This window comes from Tripterygium wilfordii, chromosome 15 (assembly GCF_013401445.1).
Source record: "Tripterygium wilfordii isolate XIE 37 chromosome 15, ASM1340144v1, whole genome shotgun sequence".
Taxonomy (NCBI): Eukaryota; Viridiplantae; Streptophyta; class Magnoliopsida; order Celastrales; family Celastraceae; genus Tripterygium; species Tripterygium wilfordii.
Genome location: NC_052246.1, coordinates 13321244 through 13339970, shown reverse-complemented (window position 1 = coordinate 13339970; position 18727 = coordinate 13321244).

The following is an 18727-nucleotide window of genomic DNA, read 5'->3' as shown; positions in this document are numbered from 1 at the left end:
GAAGGCTCAACTAGCAAGTTAGACTTTTAAGAGCACTAAATAGAGTACAACGGTCCACATTGATGCTTTGGAATTGCTCAACTCTCTCCATAGAGGAGCTTTTCACGTTTTTTGCAATTTGAGACATAACTTGGTCTATTCGCGTCTTTACCTTACGAAACGTGGCACGAAGGCTCAACTAGCAAGTTAGACTTTTAAGAGCACTAAATAGAGTACAACGGTCCACATTGATGCTTTGGAATTGCTCAACTCTCTCCATAGAGGAGCTTTTCACGTTTTTGTGCAATTTGAGACATAACTTGGTCTATTCGTCTTTACCTTACGAAACGTGGCACGAAGGCTCAACTAGCAAGTTAGACTTTTAAGAGCACTAAATAGAGTACAACGGTCCACATTGATGCTTTGGAATTGCTCAACTCTCTCCATAGAGGAGCTTTTCACGTTTTTGCAATTTGAGACATAACTTGGTCTATTCGCGTCTTTACCTTACGAAACGTGGCACGAAGGCTCAACTAGCAAGTTAGACTTTTAAGAGCACTAAATAGAGTACAACGGTCCACATTGATGCTTTGGAATTGCTCAACTCTCTCCAGAGGAGCTTTTCACGTTTTTGTGCAATTTGAGACATAACTTGGTCTATTCGCGTCTTTACCTTACGAAACGTGGCACGAAGGCTCAACTAGCAAGTTAGACTTTTAAGAGCACTAAATAGAGTACAACGGTCCACATTGATGCTTTGGAATTGCTCAACTCTCTCCATAGAGGAGCTTTTCACGTTTTTGTGCAATTTGAAATAACTTGGTCTATTCGCGTCTTTACCTTACGAAACGTGGCACGAAGGCTCAACTAGCAAGTTAGACTTTTAAGAGCACTAAATAGAGTACAACGGTCCACATTGATGCTTTGGAATTGCTCAACTCTCTCCATAGACGGAGCTTTTCACGTTTTTGTGCAGTTGAGACATAACTTGGTCTATTCGCATTCTTTATCATTAGAAACCGTGTCACGAAAGGCTAAATCTAGCAAGTAGACTTCTAAGACACTAAATAGGAGTACAACGTCCACATTGAAGCTTTGGAATTGCTCAACTCTCTCCATAGACGGAGCTTTTCACGTTTTTATGCAATTTGAACATAACTAGGGTCTATTCGCTTCATTTATCCATTACGAAACCGTGGCACGAAGGCTAAACTAGCAAGCTAGACTCTTCAAGGACACTAAATAGAGTACAACGGTCCACATTGATGCTTTGGAATTGCTCAACTCTCTCCATAGACGGAGCTTTTCACGTTTTTGTGCAATTTGAGACATAACTTGGTCTATTCGCTTCTTTATCCATTACGAAACGTGGCACGAAAGGCTAACTTAGCAAGCTAGACTTCTAAGGAGCACTAAATAGGAGTACAACGGTCCACATTGAATGCTTTGGAATTGCTCAACTCTCTCCATAGAGGAGCTTTTCACGTTTTTGCAATTTGAGACATAACTTGGTCTATTCGCGTCTTTACCTTACGAAACGTGGCACGAAGGCTCAACTAGCAAGTTAGACTTTAAGAGCACTAAATAGAGTACAACGGTCCACATTGATGCTTTGGAATTGCTCAACTCTCTCCATAGAGGAGCTTTTCACGTTTTTGTGCAATTTGAGACATAACTTGGTCTATTCGCTCTTTACCTTACGAAACGTGGCACGAAGGCTCAACTAGCAAGTTAGACTTTTAAGAGCACTAAATAGAGTACAACGGTCCACATTGATGCTTTGGAATTGCTCAACTCTCTCCATAGAGGAGCTTTTCACGTTTTTGCAATTTGAGACATAACTTGGTCTATTCGCGTCTTTACCTTACGAAACGTGGCACGAAGGCTCAACTAGCAAGTTAGACTTTTAAGAGCACTAAATAGAGTACAACGGTCCACATTGATGCTTTGGAAATTGCTCAACTCTCTCCATAGAGGAGCTTTTCACGTTTTTGTGCAATTTGAGACATAACTTGGTCTATTCGCATATTTACCTTACGAACCGTGGCACAATGGCTCAACTAGCAAGTTAGACTTTAAGAGCACTAAATAGAGTACAACGGTCCACATTGATGCTTTGGAATTGCTCAACTCTCTCCATAGAGGAGCTTTTCACGTTTTTTAGTGGCATTTTGAGACTAAACTTGGTCTATTCGCGTCTTTACCTTACGAAACGTGGCACGAAGGCTCAACTAGCAAGTTAGACTCTTAAGAGCACTAAATAGAGTACAACGGTCCACATTGATGCTTTGGAATTGCTCAACTCTCTCCATAGAGGAGCTTTTCACGTTTTTGTGCAATTCGAGAACATAACTTGGTCTATTCGCTTCTTTACCTTACGAAACGTGGCACGAAGGCTCAACTAGGCAAGTTAGACTTTAAGGAGCACTAAATAGAGTACAACGGTCACATTGATGCTTTGGAATTGCTCAACTCTCTCCATAGAGGAGCTTTTCACGTTTTTGCAATTTGAGACATAACTTGGTCTATTCGCGTCTTTACCTTACGAAACGTGGCACGAAGGCTCAACTAGCAAGTTAGACTTTTAAGAGCACTAAATAGAGTACAACGGTCCACATTGATGCTTTGGAATTGCTCAACTCTCTCCATAGAGGAGCTTTTCACGTTTTTGTGCAATTTGAGACATAACTTGGTCTATTCGCGTCTTTACCTTACGAAACGTGGCACGAAGGCTCAACTAGCAAGTTAGACTTTTAAGAGCACTAAATAGAGTACAACGGTCCACATTGATGCTTTGGAATTGCTCAACTCTCTCCATAGAGGAGCTTTTCACGTTTTTGCAATTTGAGACATAACTTGGTCTATTCGCGTCTTTACCTTACGAAACGTGGCACGAAGGCTCAACTAGCAAGTTAGACTTTTAAGAGCACTAAATAGAGTACAACGGTCCACATTGATGCTTTGGAATTGCTCAACTCTCTCCATAGAGGAGCTTTTCACGTTTTTGTGCAATTTGAGACATAACTTGGTCTATTCGCGTCTTTACCTTACGAAACGTGGCACGAAGGCTCAACTAGCAAGTTAGACTTTTAAGAGCACTAAATAGAGTACAACGGTCCACATTGATGCTTTGGAATTGCTCAACTCTCTCCATAGAGGAGCTTTTCACGTTTTTGTGCAATTTGAGACATAACTTGGTCTATTCGCGTCTTTACCTTACGAAACGTGGCACGAAGGCTCAACTAGCAAGTTAGACTTTTAAGAGCACTAAATAGAGTACAACGGTCCACATTGATGCTTTGGAATTGCTCAACTCTCTCCATAGAGGAGCTTTTCACGTTTTTGTGCAATTTGAGACATAACTTGGTCTATTCGCGTCTTTACCTTACGAAACGTGGCACGAAGGCTCAACTAGCAAGTTAGACTTTTAAGAGCACTAAATAGAGTACAACGGTCCACATTGATGCTTTGGAATTGCTCAACTCTCTCCATAGAGGAGCTTTTCACGTTTTTGTGCAATTTGAGACATAACTTGGTCTATTCGCGTCTTTACCTTACGAAACGTGGCACGAAGGCTCAACTAGCAAGTTAGACTTTTAAGAGCACTAAATAGAGTACAACGGTCCACATTGATGCTTTGGAATTGCTCAACTCTCTCCATAGAGGAGCTTTTCACGTTTTTGCAATTTGAGACATAACTTGGTCTATTCGCGTCTTTACCTTACGAAACGTGGCACGAAGGCTCAACTAGCAAGTTAGACTTTTAAGAGCACTAAATAGAGTACAACGGTCCACATTGATGCTTTGGAATTGCTCAACTCTCTCCATAGAGGAGCTTTTCACGTTTTTGCAATTTGAGACATAACTTGGTCTATTCGCGTCTTTACCTTACGAAACGTGGCACGAAGGCTCAACTAGCAAGTTAGACTTTTAAGAGCACTAAATAGAGTACAACGGTCCACATTGATGCTTTGGAATTGCTCAACTCTCTCCATAGAGGAGCTTTTCACGTTTTTGTGCAATTTGAGACATAACTTGGTCTATTCGCTCTTTACCTTACGAAACGTGGCACGAAGGCTCAACTAGCAAGTTAGACTTTTAAGAGCACTAAATAGAGTACAACGGTCCACATTGATGCTTTGGAATTGCTCAACTCTCTCCATAGAGGAGCTTTTCACGTTTTTGCAATTTGAGACATAACTTGGTCTATTCGCGTCTTTACCTTACGAAACGTGGCACGAAGGCTCAACTAGCAAGTTAGACTTTTAAGAGCACTAAATAGAGTACAACGGTCCACATTGATGCTTTGGAATTGCTCAACTCTCTCCATAGAGGAGCTTTTCACGTTTTTGTGCAATTTGAGACATAACTTGGTCTATTCGCGTCTTTACCTTACGAAACGTGGCACGAAGGCTCAACTAGCAAGTTAGACTTTTAAGAGCACTAAATAGAGTACAACGGTCCACATTGATGCTTTGGAATTGCTCAACTCTCTCCATAGAGGAGCTTTTCACGTTTTTGTGCAATTTGAGACATAACTTGGTCTATTCGCTCTTTACCTTACGAAACGTGGCACGAAGGCTCAACTAGCAAGTTAGACTTTTAAGAGCACTAAATAGAGTACAACGGTCCACATTGATGCTTTGGAATTGCTCAACTCTCTCCATAGAGGAGCTTTTCACGTTTTTGTGCAATTTGAGACATAACTTGGTCTATTCGCGTCTTTACCTTACGAAACGTGGCACGAAGGCTCAACTAGCAAGTTAGACTTTTAAGAGCACTAAATAGAGTACAACGGTCCACATTGATGCTTTGGAATTGCTCAACTCTCTCCATAGAGGAGCTTTTCACGTTTTTGCAATTTGAGACATAACTTGGTCTATTCGCGTCTTTACCTTACGAAACGTGGCACGAAGGCTCAACTAGCAAGTTAGACTTTTAAGAACTAAATAGAGTACAACGGTCCACATTGATGCTTTGGAATTGCTCAACTCTCTCCATAGAGGAGCTTTTCACGTTTTTGTGCAATTTGAGACATAACTTGGTCTATTCGCGTCTTTACCTTACGAAACGTGGCACGAAGGCTCAACTAGCAAGTTAGACTTTTAAGAGCACTAAATAGAGTACAACGGTCCACATTGATGCTTTGGAATTGCTCAACTCTCTCCATAGAGGAGCTTTTCACGTTTTTGTGCAATTTGAGACATAACTTGGTCTATTCGCGTCTTTACCTTACGAAACGTGGCACGAAGGCTCAACTAGCAAGTTAGACTTTTAAGAGCACTAAATAGAGTACAACGGTCCACATTGATGCTTTGGAATTGCTCAACTCTCTCCATAGAGGAGCTTTTCACGTTTTTGCAATTTGAGACATAACTTGGTCTATTCGCGTCTTTACCTTACGAAACGTGGCACGAAGGCTCAACTAGCAAGTTAGACTTTTAGAGCACTAAATAGAGTACAACGGTCCACATTGATGCTTTGGAATTGCTCAACTCTCTCCATAGAGGAGCTTTTCACGTTTTTGTGCAATTTGAGACATAACTTGGTCTATTCGCGTCTTTACCTTACGAAACGTGGCACGAAGGCTCAACTAGCAAGTTAGACTTTTAAGAGCACTAAATAGAGTACAACGGTCCACATTGATGCTTTGGAATTGCTCAACTCTCTCCATAGAGGAGCTTTTCACGTTTTTGCAATTTGAGACATAACTTGGTCTATTCGCGTCTTTACCTTACGAAACGTGGCACGAAGGCTCAACTAGCAAGTTAGACTTTTAAGAGCTAAATAGAGTACAACGGTCCACATTGATGCTTTGGAATTGCTCAACTCTCTCCATAGAGGAGCTTTTCACGTTTTTGTGCAATTTGAGACATAACTTGGTCTATTCGCGTCTTTACCTTACGAAACGTGGCACGAAGGCTCAACTAGCAAGTTAGACTTTTAAGAGCACTAAATAGAGTACAACGGTCCACATTGATGCTTTGGAATTGCTCAACTCTCTCCATAGAGGAGCTTTTCACGTTTTTGTGCAATTTGAGACATAACTTGGTCTATTCGCGTCTTTACCTTACGAAACGTGGCACGAAGGCTCAACTAGCAAGTTAGACTTTTAAGAGCACTAAATAGAGTACAACGGTCCACATTGATGCTTTGGAATTGCTCAACTCTCTCCATAGAGGAGCTTTTCACGTTTTTGCAATTTGAGACATAACTTGGTCTATTCGCGTCTTTACCTTACGAAACGTGGCACGAAGGCTCAACTAGCAAGTTAGACTTTTAAGAGCACTAAATAGAGTACAACGGTCCACATTGATGCTTTGGAATTGCTCAACTCTCTCCATAGAGGAGCTTTTCACGTTTTTGTGCAATTTGAGACATAACTTGGTCTATTCGCTCTTTACCTTACGAAACGTGGCACGAAGGCTCAACTAGCAAGTTAGACTTTTAAGAGCACTAAATAGAGTACAACGGTCCACATTGATGCTTTGGAATTGCTCAACTCTCTCCATAGAGGAGCTTTTCACGTTTTTGCAATTTGAGACATAACTTGGTCTATTCGCGTCTTTACCTTACGAAACGTGGCACGAAGGCTCAACTAGCAAGTTAGACTTTTAAGAGCACTAAATAGAGTACAACGGTCCACATTGATGCTTTGGAATTGCTCAACTCTCTCCATAGAGGAGCTTTTCACGTTTTTGCAATTTGAGACATAACTTGGTCTATTCGCGTCTTTACCTTACGAAACGTGGCACGAAGGCTCAACTAGCAAGTTAGACTTTTAAGAGCACTAAATAGAGTACAACGGTCCACATTGATGCTTTGGAATTGCTCAACTCTCTCCATAGAGGAGCTTTTCACGTTTTGTGCAATTTGAGACATAACTTGGTCTATTCGCTCTTTACCTTACGAAACGTGGCACGAAGGCTCAACTAGCAAGTTAGACTTTTAAGAGCACTAAATAGAGTACAACGGTCCACATTGATGCTTTGGAATTGCTCAACTCTCTCCATAGAGGAGCTTTTCACGTTTTTGTGCAATTTGAGACATAACTTGGTCTATTCGCGTCTTTACCTTACGAAACGTGGCACGAAGGCTCAACTAGCAAGTTAGACTTTTAAGAGCACTAAATAGAGTACAACGGTCCACATTGATGCTTTGGAATTGCTCAACTCTCTCCATAGAGGAGCTTTTCACGTTTTTGCAATTTGAGACATAACTTGGTCTATTCGCTCTTTACCTTACGAAACGTGGCACGAAGGCTCAACTAGCAAGTTAGACTTTTAAGAGCACTAAATAGAGTACAACGGTCCACATTGATGCTTTGGAATTGCTCAACTCTCTCCATAGAGGAGCTTTTCACGTTTTTGCAATTTGAGACATAACTTGGTCTATTCGCGTCTTTACCTTACGAAACGTGGCACGAAGGCTCAACTAGCAAGTTAGACTTTTAAGAGCACTAAATAGAGTACAACGGTCCACATTGATGCTTTGGAATTGCTCAACTCTCTCCATAGAGGAGCTTTTCACGTTTTTGTGCAATTTGAGACATAACTTGGTCTATTCGCGTCTTTACCTTACGAAACGTGGCACGAAGGCTCAACTAGCAAGTTAGACTTTTAAGAGCACTAAATAGAGTACAACGGTCCACATTGATGCTTTGGAATTGCTCAACTCTCTCCATAGAGGAGCTTTTCACGTTTTTGTGCAATTTGAGACATAACTTGGTCTATTCGCGTCTTTACCTTACGAAACGTGGCACGAAGGCTCAACTAGCAAGTTAGACTTTTAAGAGCACTAAATAGAGTACAACGGTCCACATTGATGCTTTGGAATTGCTCAACTCTCTCCATAGAGGAGCTTTTCACGTTTTTGCAATTTGAGACATAACTTGGTCTATTCGCGTCTTTACCTTACGAAACGTGGCACGAAGGCTCAACTAGCAAGTTAGACTTTTAAGAGCACTAAATAGAGTACAACGGTCCACATTGATGCTTTGGAATTGCTCAACTCTCTCCATAGAGGAGCTTTTCACGTTTTTTGCAATTTGAGACATAACTTGGTCTATTCGCGTCTTTACCTTACGAAACGTGGCACGAAGGCTCAACTAGCAAGTTAGACTTTTAAGAGCACTAAATAGAGTACAACGGTCCACATTGATGCTTTGGAATTGCTCAACTCTCTCCATAGAGGAGCTTTTCACGTTTTTGCAATTTGAGACATAACTTGGTCTATTCGCGTCTTTACCTTACGAAACGTGGCACGAAGGCTCAACTAGCAAGTTAGACTTTTAAGAGCACTAAATAGAGTACAACGGTCCACATTGATGCTTTGGAATTGCTCAACTCTCTCCATAGAGGAGCTTTTCACGTTTTTGTGCAATTTGAGACATAACTTGGTCTATTCGCGTCTTTACCTTACGAAACGTGGCACGAAGGCTCAACTAGCAAGTTAGACTTTTAAGAGCACTAAATAGAGTACAACGGTCCACATTGATGCTTTGGAATTGCTCAACTCTCTCCATAGAGGAGCTTTTCACGTTTTTGTGCAATTTGAGACATAACTTGGTCTATTCGCGTCTTTACCTTACGAAACGTGGCACGAAGGCTCAACTAGCAAGTTAGACTTTTAAGAGCACTAAATAGAGTACAACGGTCCACATTGATGCTTTGGAATTGCTCAACTCTCTCCATAGAGGAGCTTTTCACGTTTTTTGCAATTTGAGACATAACTTGGTCTATTCGCGTCTTTACCTTACGAAACGTGGCACGAAGGCTCAACTAGCAAGTTAGACTTTTAAGAGCACTAAATAGAGTACAACGGTCCACATTGATGCTTTGGAATTGCTCAACTCTCTCCATAGAGGAGCTTTTCACGTTTTTTGCAATTTGAGACATAACTTGGTCTATTCGCGTCTTTACCTTACGAAACGTGGCACGAAGGCTCAACTAGCAAGTTAGACTTTTAAGAGCACTAAATAGAGTACAACGGTCCACATTGATGCTTTGGAATTGCTCAACTCTCTCCATAGAGGAGCTTTTCACGTTTTTGCAATTTGAGACATAACTTGGTCTATTCGCGTCTTTACCTTACGAAACGTGGCACGAAGGCTCAACTAGCAAGTTAGACTTTTAAGAGCACTAAATAGAGTACAACGGTCCACATTGATGCTTTGGAATTGCTCAACTCTCTCCATAGAGGAGCTTTTCACGTTTTTGTGCAATTTGAGACATAACTTGGTCTATTCGCGTCTTTACCTTACGAAACGTGGCACGAAGGCTCAACTAGCAAGTTAGACTTTTAAGAGCACTAAATAGAGTACAACGGTCCACATTGATGCTTTGGAATTGCTCAACTCTCTCCATAGAGGAGCTTTTCACGTTTTTGTGCAATTTGAGACATAACTTGGTCTATTCGCGTCTTTACCTTACGAAACGTGGCACGAAGGCTCAACTAGCAAGTTAGACTTTTAAGAGCACTAAATAGAGTACAACGGTCCACATTGATGCTTTGGAATTGCTCAACTCTCTCCATAGAGGAGCTTTTCACGTTTTTGTGCAATTTGAGACATAACTTGGTCTATTCGCGTCTTTACCTTACGAAACGTGGCACGAAGGCTCAACTAGCAAGTTAGACTTTTAAGAGCACTAAATAGAGTACAACGGTCCACATTGATGCTTTGGAATTGCTCAACTCTCTCCATAGAGGAGCTTTTCACGTTTTTGCAATTTGAGACATAACTTGGTCTATTCGCGTCTTTACCTTACGAAACGTGGCACGAAGGCTCAACTAGCAAGTTAGACTTTTAAGAGCACTAAATAGAGTACAACGGTCCACATTGATGCTTTGGAATTGCTCAACTCTCTCCATAGAGGAGCTTTTCACGTTTTTGTGCAATTTGAGACATAACTTGGTCTATTCGCGTCTTTACCTTACGAAACGTGGCACGAAGGCTCAACTAGCAAGTTAGACTTTTAAGAGCACTAAATAGAGTACAACGGTCCACATTGATGCTTTGGAATTGCTCAACTCTCTCCATAGAGGAGCTTTTCACGTTTTTGTGCAATTTGAGACATAACTTGGTCTATTCGCGTCTTTACCTTACGAAACGTGGCACGAAGGCTCAACTAGCAAGTTAGACTTTTAAGAGCACTAAATAGAGTACAACGGTCCACATTGATGCTTTGGAATTGCTCAACTCTCTCCATAGAGGAGCTTTTCACGTTTTTGGCAATTTGAGACATAACGGTCTATTCGCGTCTTTACCTTACGAAACGTGGCACGAAGGCTCAACTAGCAAGTTAGACTTTTAAGAGCACTAAATAGAGTACAACGGTCCACATTGATGCTTTGGAATTGCTCAACTCTCTCCATAGAGGAGCTTTTCACGTTTTTGTGCAATTTGAGACATAACTTGGTCTATTCGCGTCTTTACCTTACGAAACGTGGCACGAAGGCTCAACTAGCAAGTTAGACTTTTAAGAGCACTAAATAGAGTACAACGGTCCACATTGATGCTTTGGAATTGCTCAACTCTCTCCATAGAGGAGCTTTTCACGTTTTTTGCAATTTGAGACATAACTTGGTCTATTCGCGTCTTTACCTTACGAAACGTGGCACGAAGGCTCAACTAGCAAGTTAGACTTTTAAGAGCACTAAATAGAGTACAACGGTCCACATTGATGCTTTGGAATTGCTCAACTCTCTCCATAGAGGAGCTTTTCACGTTTTTGCAATTTGAGACATAACTTGGTCTATTCGCGTCTTTACCTTACGAAACGTGGCACGAAGGCTCAACTAGCAAGTTAGACTTTTAAGAGCACTAAATAGAGTACAACGGTCCACATTGATGCTTTGGAATTGCTCAACTCTCTCCATAGAGGAGCTTTTCACGTTTTTTGGCAATTTGAGACATAACTTGGTCTATTCGCGTCTTTACCTTACGAAACGTGGCACGAAGGCTCAACTAGCAAGTTAGACTTTTAAGAGCACTAAATAGAGTACAACGGTCCACATTGATGCTTTGGAATTGCTCAACTCTCTCCATAGAGGAGCTTTTCACGTTTTTGTGCAATTTGAGACATAACTTGGTCTATTCGCGTCTTTACCTTACGAAACGTGGCACGAAGGCTCAACTAGCAAGTTAGACTTTTAAGAGCACTAAATAGAGTACAACGGTCCACATTGATGCTTTGGAATTGCTCAACTCTCTCCATAGAGGAGCTTTTCACGTTTTTGTGCAATTTGAGACATAACTTGGTCTATTCGCGTCTTTACCTTACGAAACGTGGCACGAAGGCTCAACTAGCAAGTTAGACTTTTAAGAGCACTAAATAGAGTACAACGGTCCACATTGATGCTTTGGAATTGCTCAACTCTCTCCATAGAGGAGCTTTTCACGTTTTTGTGCAATTTGAGACATAACTTGGTCTATTCGCGTCTTTACCTTACGAAACGTGGCACGAAGGCTCAACTAGCAAGTTAGACTTTTAAGAGCACTAAATAGAGTACAACGGTCCACATTGATGCTTTGGAATTGCTCAACTCTCTCCATAGAGGAGCTTTTCACGTTTTTGTGCAATTTGAGACATAACTTGGTCTATTCGCGTCTTTACCTTACGAAACGTGGCACGAAGGCTCAACTAGCAAGTTAGACTTTTAAGAGCACTAAATAGAGTACAACGGTCCACATTGATGCTTTGGAATTGCTCAACTCTCTCCATAGAGGAGCTTTTCACGTTTTTGTGCAATTTGAGACATAACTTGGTCTATTCGCGTCTTTACCTTACGAAACGTGGCACGAAGGCTCAACTAGCAAGTTAGACTTTTAAGAGCACTAAATAGAGTACAACGGTCCACATTGATGCTTTGGAATTGCTCAACTCTCTCCATAGAGGAGCTTTTCACGTTTTTGCAATTTGAGACATAACTTGGTCTATTCGCGTCTTTACCTTACGAAACGTGGCACGAAGGCTCAACTAGCAAGTTAGACTTTTAAGAGCACTAAATAGAGTACAACGGTCCACATTGATGCTTTGGAATTGCTCAACTCTCTCCATAGAGGAGCTTTTCACGTTTTTGCAATTTGAGACATAACTTGGTCTATTCGCGTCTTTACCTTACGAAACGTGGCACGAAGGCTCAACTAGCAAGTTAGACTTTTAAGAGCACTAAATAGAGTACAACGGTCCACATTGATGCTTTGGAATTGCTCAACTCTCTCCATAGAGGAGCTTTTCACGTTTTTGCAATTTGAGACATAACTTGGTCTATTCGCGTCTTTACCTTACGAAACGTGGCACGAAGGCTCAACTAGCAAGTTAGACTTTTAAGAGCACTAAATAGAGTACAACGGTCCACATTGATGCTTTGGAATTGCTCAACTCTCTCCATAGAGGAGCTTTTCACGTTTTTGTGCAATTTGAGACATAACTTGGTCTATTCGCGTCTTTACCTTACGAAACGTGGCACGAAGGCTCAACTAGCAAGTTAGACTTTTAAGAGCACTAAATAGAGTACAACGGTCCACATTGATGCTTTGGAATTGCTCAACTCTCTCCATAGAGGAGCTTTTCACGTTTTTGTGCAATTTGAGACATAACTTGGTCTATTCGCGTCTTTACCTTACGAAACGTGGCACGAAGGCTCAACTAGCAAGTTAGACTTTTAAGAGCACTAAATAGAGTACAACGGTCCACATTGATGCTTTGGAATTGCTCAACTCTCTCCATAGAGGAGCTTTTCACGTTTTTGCAATTTGAGACATAACTTGGTCTATTCGCGTCTTTACCTTACGAAACGTGGCACGAAGGCTCAACTAGCAAGTTAGACTTTTAAGAGCACTAAATAGAGTACAACGGTCCACATTGATGCTTTGGAATTGCTCAACTCTCTCCATAGAGGAGCTTTTCACGTTTTTGTGCAATTTGAGACATAACTTGGTCTATTCGCGTCTTTACCTTACGAAACGTGGCACGAAGGCTCAACTAGCAAGTTAGACTTTTAAGAGCTAAATAGAGTACAACGGTCCACATTGATGCTTTGGAATTGCTCAACTCTCTCCATAGAGGAGCTTTTCACGTTTTTGTGCAATTTGAGACATAACTTGGTCTATTCGCGTCTTTACCTTACGAAACGTGGCACGAAGGCTCAACTAGCAAGTTAGACTTTTAAGAGCACTAAATAGAGTACAACGGTCCACATTGATGCTTTGGAATTGCTCAACTCTCTCCATAGAGGAGCTTTTCACGTTTTTGTGCAATTTGAGACATAACTTGGTCTATTCGCGTCTTTACCTTACGAAACGTGGCACGAAGGCTCAACTAGCAAGTTAGACTTTTAAGAGCACTAAATAGAGTACAACGGTCCACATTGATGCTTTGGAATTGCTCAACTCTCTCCATAGAGGAGCTTTTCACGTTTTTGTGCAATTTGAGACATAACTTGGTCTATTCGCGTCTTTACCTTACGAAACGTGGCACGAAGGCTCAACTAGCAAGTTAGACTTTTAAGAGCACTAAATAGAGTACAACGGTCCACATTGATGCTTTGGAATTGCTCAACTCTCTCCATAGAGGAGCTTTTCACGTTTTTGTGCAATTTGAGACATAACTTGGTCTATTCGCGTCTTTACCTTACGAAACGTGGCACGAAGGCTCAACTAGCAAGTTAGACTTTTAAGAGCACTAAATAGAGTACAACGGTCCACATTGATGCTTTGGAATTGCTCAACTCTCTCCATAGAGGAGCTTTTCACGTTTTTGTGCAATTTGAGACATAACTTGGTCTATTCGCGTCTTTACCTTACGAAACGTGGCACGAAGGCTCAACTAGCAAGTTAGACTTTTAAGAGCACTAAATAGAGTACAACGGTCCACATTGATGCTTTGGAATTGCTCAACTCTCTCCATAGAGGAGCTTTTCACGTTTTTGTGCAATTTGAGACATAACTTGGTCTATTCGCGTCTTTACCTTACGAAACGTGGCACGAAGGCTCAACTAGCAAGTTAGACTTTAAGAGCACTAAATAGAGTACAACGGTCCACATTGATGCTTTGGAATTGCTCAACTCTCTCCATAGAGGAGCTTTTCACGTTTTTGTGCAATTTGAGACATAACTTGGTCTATTCGCGTCTTTACCTTACGAAACGTGGCACGAAGGCTCAACTAGCAAGTTAGACTTTTAAGAGCACTAAATAGAGTACAACGGTCCACATTGATGCTTTGGAATTGCTCAACTCTCTCCATAGAGGAGCTTTTCACGTTTTTGTGCAATTTGAGACATAACTTGGTCTATTCGCGTCTTTACCTTACGAAACGTGGCACGAAGGCTCAACTAGCAAGTTAGACTTTTAAGAGCACTAAATAGAGTACAACGGTCCACATTGATGCTTTGGAATTGCTCAACTCTCTCCATAGAGGAGCTTTTCACGTTTTTGTGCAATTTGAGACATAACTTGGTCTATTCGCGTCTTTACCTTACGAAACGTGGCACGAAGGCTCAACTAGCAAGTTAGACTTTTAAGAGCACTAAATAGAGTACAACGGTCCACATTGATGCTTTGGAATTGCTCAACTCTCTCCATAGAGGAGCTTTTCACGTTTTTTGCAATTTGAGACATAACTTGGTCTATTCGCGTCTTTACCTTACGAAACGTGGCACGAAGGCTCAACTAGCAAGTTAGACTTTTAAGAGCACTAAATAGAGTACAACGGTCCACATTGATGCTTTGGAATTGCTCAACTCTCTCCATAGAGGAGCTTTTCACGTTTTTGTGCAATTTGAGACATAACTTGGTCTATTCGCGTCTTTACCTTACGAAACGTGGCACGAAGGCTCAACTAGCAAGTTAGACTTTTAAGAGCACTAAATAGAGTACAACGGTCCACATTGATGCTTTGGAATTGCTCAACTCTCTCCATAGAGGAGCTTTTCACGTTTTTGCAATTTGAGACATAACTTGGTCTATTCGCGTCTTTACCTTACGAAACGTGGCACGAAGGCTCAACTAGCAAGTTAGACTTTTAAGAGCACTAAATAGAGTACAACGGTCCACATTGATGCTTTGGAATTGCTCAACTCTCTCCATAGAGGAGCTTTTCACGTTTTTGTGCAATTTGAGACATAACTTGGTCTATTCGCGTCTTTACCTTACGAAACGTGGCACGAAGGCTCAACTAGCAAGTTAGACTTTTAAGAGCACTAAATAGAGTACAACGGTCCACATTGATGCTTTGGAATTGCTCAACTCTCTCCATAGAGGAGCTTTTCACGTTTTTTGCAATTTGAGACATAACTTGGTCTATTCGCGTCTTTACCTTACGAAACGTGGCACGAAGGCTCAACTAGCAAGTTAGACTTTTAAGAGCACTAAATAGAGTACAACGGTCCACATTGATGCTTTGGAATTGCTCAACTCTCTCCATAGAGGAGCTTTTCACGTTTTTGTGCAATTTGAGACATAACTTGGTCTATTCGCGTCTTTACCTTACGAAACGTGGCACGAAGGCTCAACTAGCAAGTTAGACTTTTAAGAGCACTAAATAGAGTACAACGGTCCACATTGATGCTTTGGAATTGCTCAACTCTCTCCATAGAGGAGCTTTTCACGTTTTTTGCAATTTGAGACATAACTTGGTCTATTCGCGTCTTTACCTTACGAAACGTGGCACGAAGGCTCAACTAGCAAGTTAGACTTTTAAGAGCACTAAATAGAGTACAACGGTCCACATTGATGCTTTGGAATTGCTCAACTCTCTCCATAGAGGAGCTTTTCACGTTTTTGTGCAATTTGAGACATAACTTGGTCTATTCGCGTCTTTACCTTACGAAACGTGGCACGAAGGCTCAACTAGCAAGTTAGACTTTTAAGAGCACTAAATAGAGTACAACGGTCCACATTGATGCTTTGGAATTGCTCAACTCTCTCCATAGAGGAGCTTTTCACGTTTTTGTGCAATTTGAGACATAACTTGGTCTATTCGCGTCTTTACCTTACGAAACGTGGCACGAAGGCTCAACTAGCAAGTTAGACTTTTAAGAGCACTAAATAGAGTACAACGGTCCACATTGATGCTTTGGAATTGCTCAACTCTCTCCATAGAGGAGCTTTTCACGTTTTTGCAATTTGAGACATAACTTGGTCTATTCGCGTCTTTACCTTACGAAACGTGGCACGAAGGCTCAACTAGCAAGTTAGACTTTTAAGAGCACTAAATAGAGTACAACGGTCCACATTGATGCTTTGGAATTGCTCAACTCTCTCCATAGAGGAGCTTTTCACGTTTTTGTGCAATTTGAGACATAACTTGGTCTATTCGTCTTTACCTTACGAAACGTGGCACGAAGGCTCAACTAGCAAGTTAGACTTTTAAGAGCACTAAATAGTACAACGGTCCACATTGATGCTTTGGAATTGCTCAACTCTCTCCATAGAGGAGCTTTTCACGTTTTTGTGCAATTTGAGACATAACTTGGTCTATTCGCGTCTTTACCTTACGAAACGTGGCACGAAGGCTCAACTAGCAAGTTAGACTTTTAAGAGCACTAAATAGAGTACAACGGTCCACATTGATGCTTTGGAATTGCTCAACTCTCTCCATAGAGGAGCTTTTCACGTTTTTGCAATTTGAGACATAACTTGGTCTATTCGCGTCTTTACCTTACGAAACGTGGCACGAAGGCTCAACTAGCAAGTTAGACTTTTAAGAGCACTAAATAGAGTACAACGGTCCACATTGATGCTTTGGAATTGCTCAACTCTCTCCATAGAGGAGCTTTTCACGTTTTTGTGCAATTTGAGACATAACTTGGTCTATTCGCGTCTTTACCTTACGAAACGTGGCACGAAGGCTCAACTAGCAAGTTAGACTTTTAAGAGCACTAAATAGAGTACAACGGTCCACATTGATGCTTTGGAATTGCTCAACTCTCTCCATAGAGGAGCTTTTCACGTTTTTGTGCAATTTGAGACATAACTTGGTCTATTCGCGTCTTTACCTTACGAAACGTGGCACGAAGGCTCAACTAGCAAGTTAGACTTTTAAGAGCACTAAATAGAGTACAACGGTCCACATTGATGCTTTGGAATTGCTCAACTCTCTCCATAGAGGAGCTTTTCACGTTTTTGTGCAATTTGAGACATAACTTGGTCTATTCGCGTCTTTACCTTACGAAACGTGGCACGAAGGCTCAACTAGCAAGTTAGACTTTTAAGAGCACTAAATAGAGTACAACGGTCCACATTGATGCTTTGGAATTGCTCAACTCTCTCCATAGAGGAGCTTTTCACGTTTTTGCAATTTGAGACATAACTTGGTCTATTCGCGTCTTTACCTTACGAAACGTGGCACGAAGGCTCAACTAGCAAGTTAGACTTTTAAGAGCACTAAATAGAGTACAACGGTCCACATTGATGCTTTGGAATTGCTCAACTCTCTCCATAGAGGAGCTTTTCACGTTTTTTGCAATTTGAGACATAACTTGGTCTATTCGCTTTACCTTACGAAACGTGGCACGAAGGCTCAACTAGCAAGTTAGACTTTTAAGAGCACTAAATAGAGTACAACGGTCCACATTGATGCTTTGGAATTGCTCAACTCTCTCCATAGAGGAGCTTTTCACGTTTTTTGCAATTTGAGACATAACTTGGTCTATTCGCGTCTTTACCTTACGAAACGTGGCACGAAGGCTCAACTAGCAAGTTAGACTTTTAAGAGCACTAAATAGAGTACAACGGTCCACATTGATGCTTTGGAATTGCTCAACTCTCTCCATAGAGGAGCTTTTCACGTTTTTGCAATTTGAGACATAACTTGGTCTATTCGCTCTTTACCTTACGAAACGTGGCACGAAGGCTCAACTAGCAAGTTAGACTTTTAAGAGCACTAAATAGAGTACAACGGTCCACATTGATGCTTTGGAATTGCTCAACTCTCTCCATAGAGGAGCTTTTCACGTTTTTTGCAATTTGAGACATAACTTGGTCTATTCGCGTCTTTACCTTACGAAACGTGGCACGAAGGCTCAACTAGCAAGTTAGACTTTTAAGAGCACTAAATAGAGTACAACGGTCCACATTGATGCTTTGGAATTGCTCAACTCTCTCCATAGAGGAGCTTTTCACGTTTTTGTGCAATTTGAGACATAACTTGGTCTATTCGCGTCTTTACCTTACGAAACGTGGCACGAAGGCTCAACTAGCAAGTTAGACTTTTAAGAGCACTAAATAGAGTACAACGGTCCACATTGATGCTTTGGAATTGCTCAACTCTCTCCATAGAGGAGCTTTTCACGTTTTTGTGCAATTTGAGACATAACTTGGTCTATTCGCGTCTTTACCTTACGAAACGTGGCACGAAGGCTCAACTAGCAAGTTAGACTTTTAAGAGCACTAAATAGAGTACAACGGTCCACATTGATGCTTTGGAATTGCTCAACTCTCTCCATAGAGGAGCTTTTCACGTTTTTGTGCAATTTGAGACATAACTTGGTCTATTCGCGTCTTTACCTTACGAAACGTGGCACGAAGGCTCAACTAGCAAGTTAGACTTTTAAGAGCACTAAATAGAGTACAACGGTCCACATTGATGCTTTGGAATTGCTCAACTCTCTCCATAGAGGAGCTTTTCACGTTTTTGTGCAATTTGAGACATAACTTGGTCTATTCGCTCTTTACCTTACGAAACGTGGCACGAAGGCTCAACTAGCAAGTTAGACTTTAAGAGCACTAAATAGAGTACAACGGTC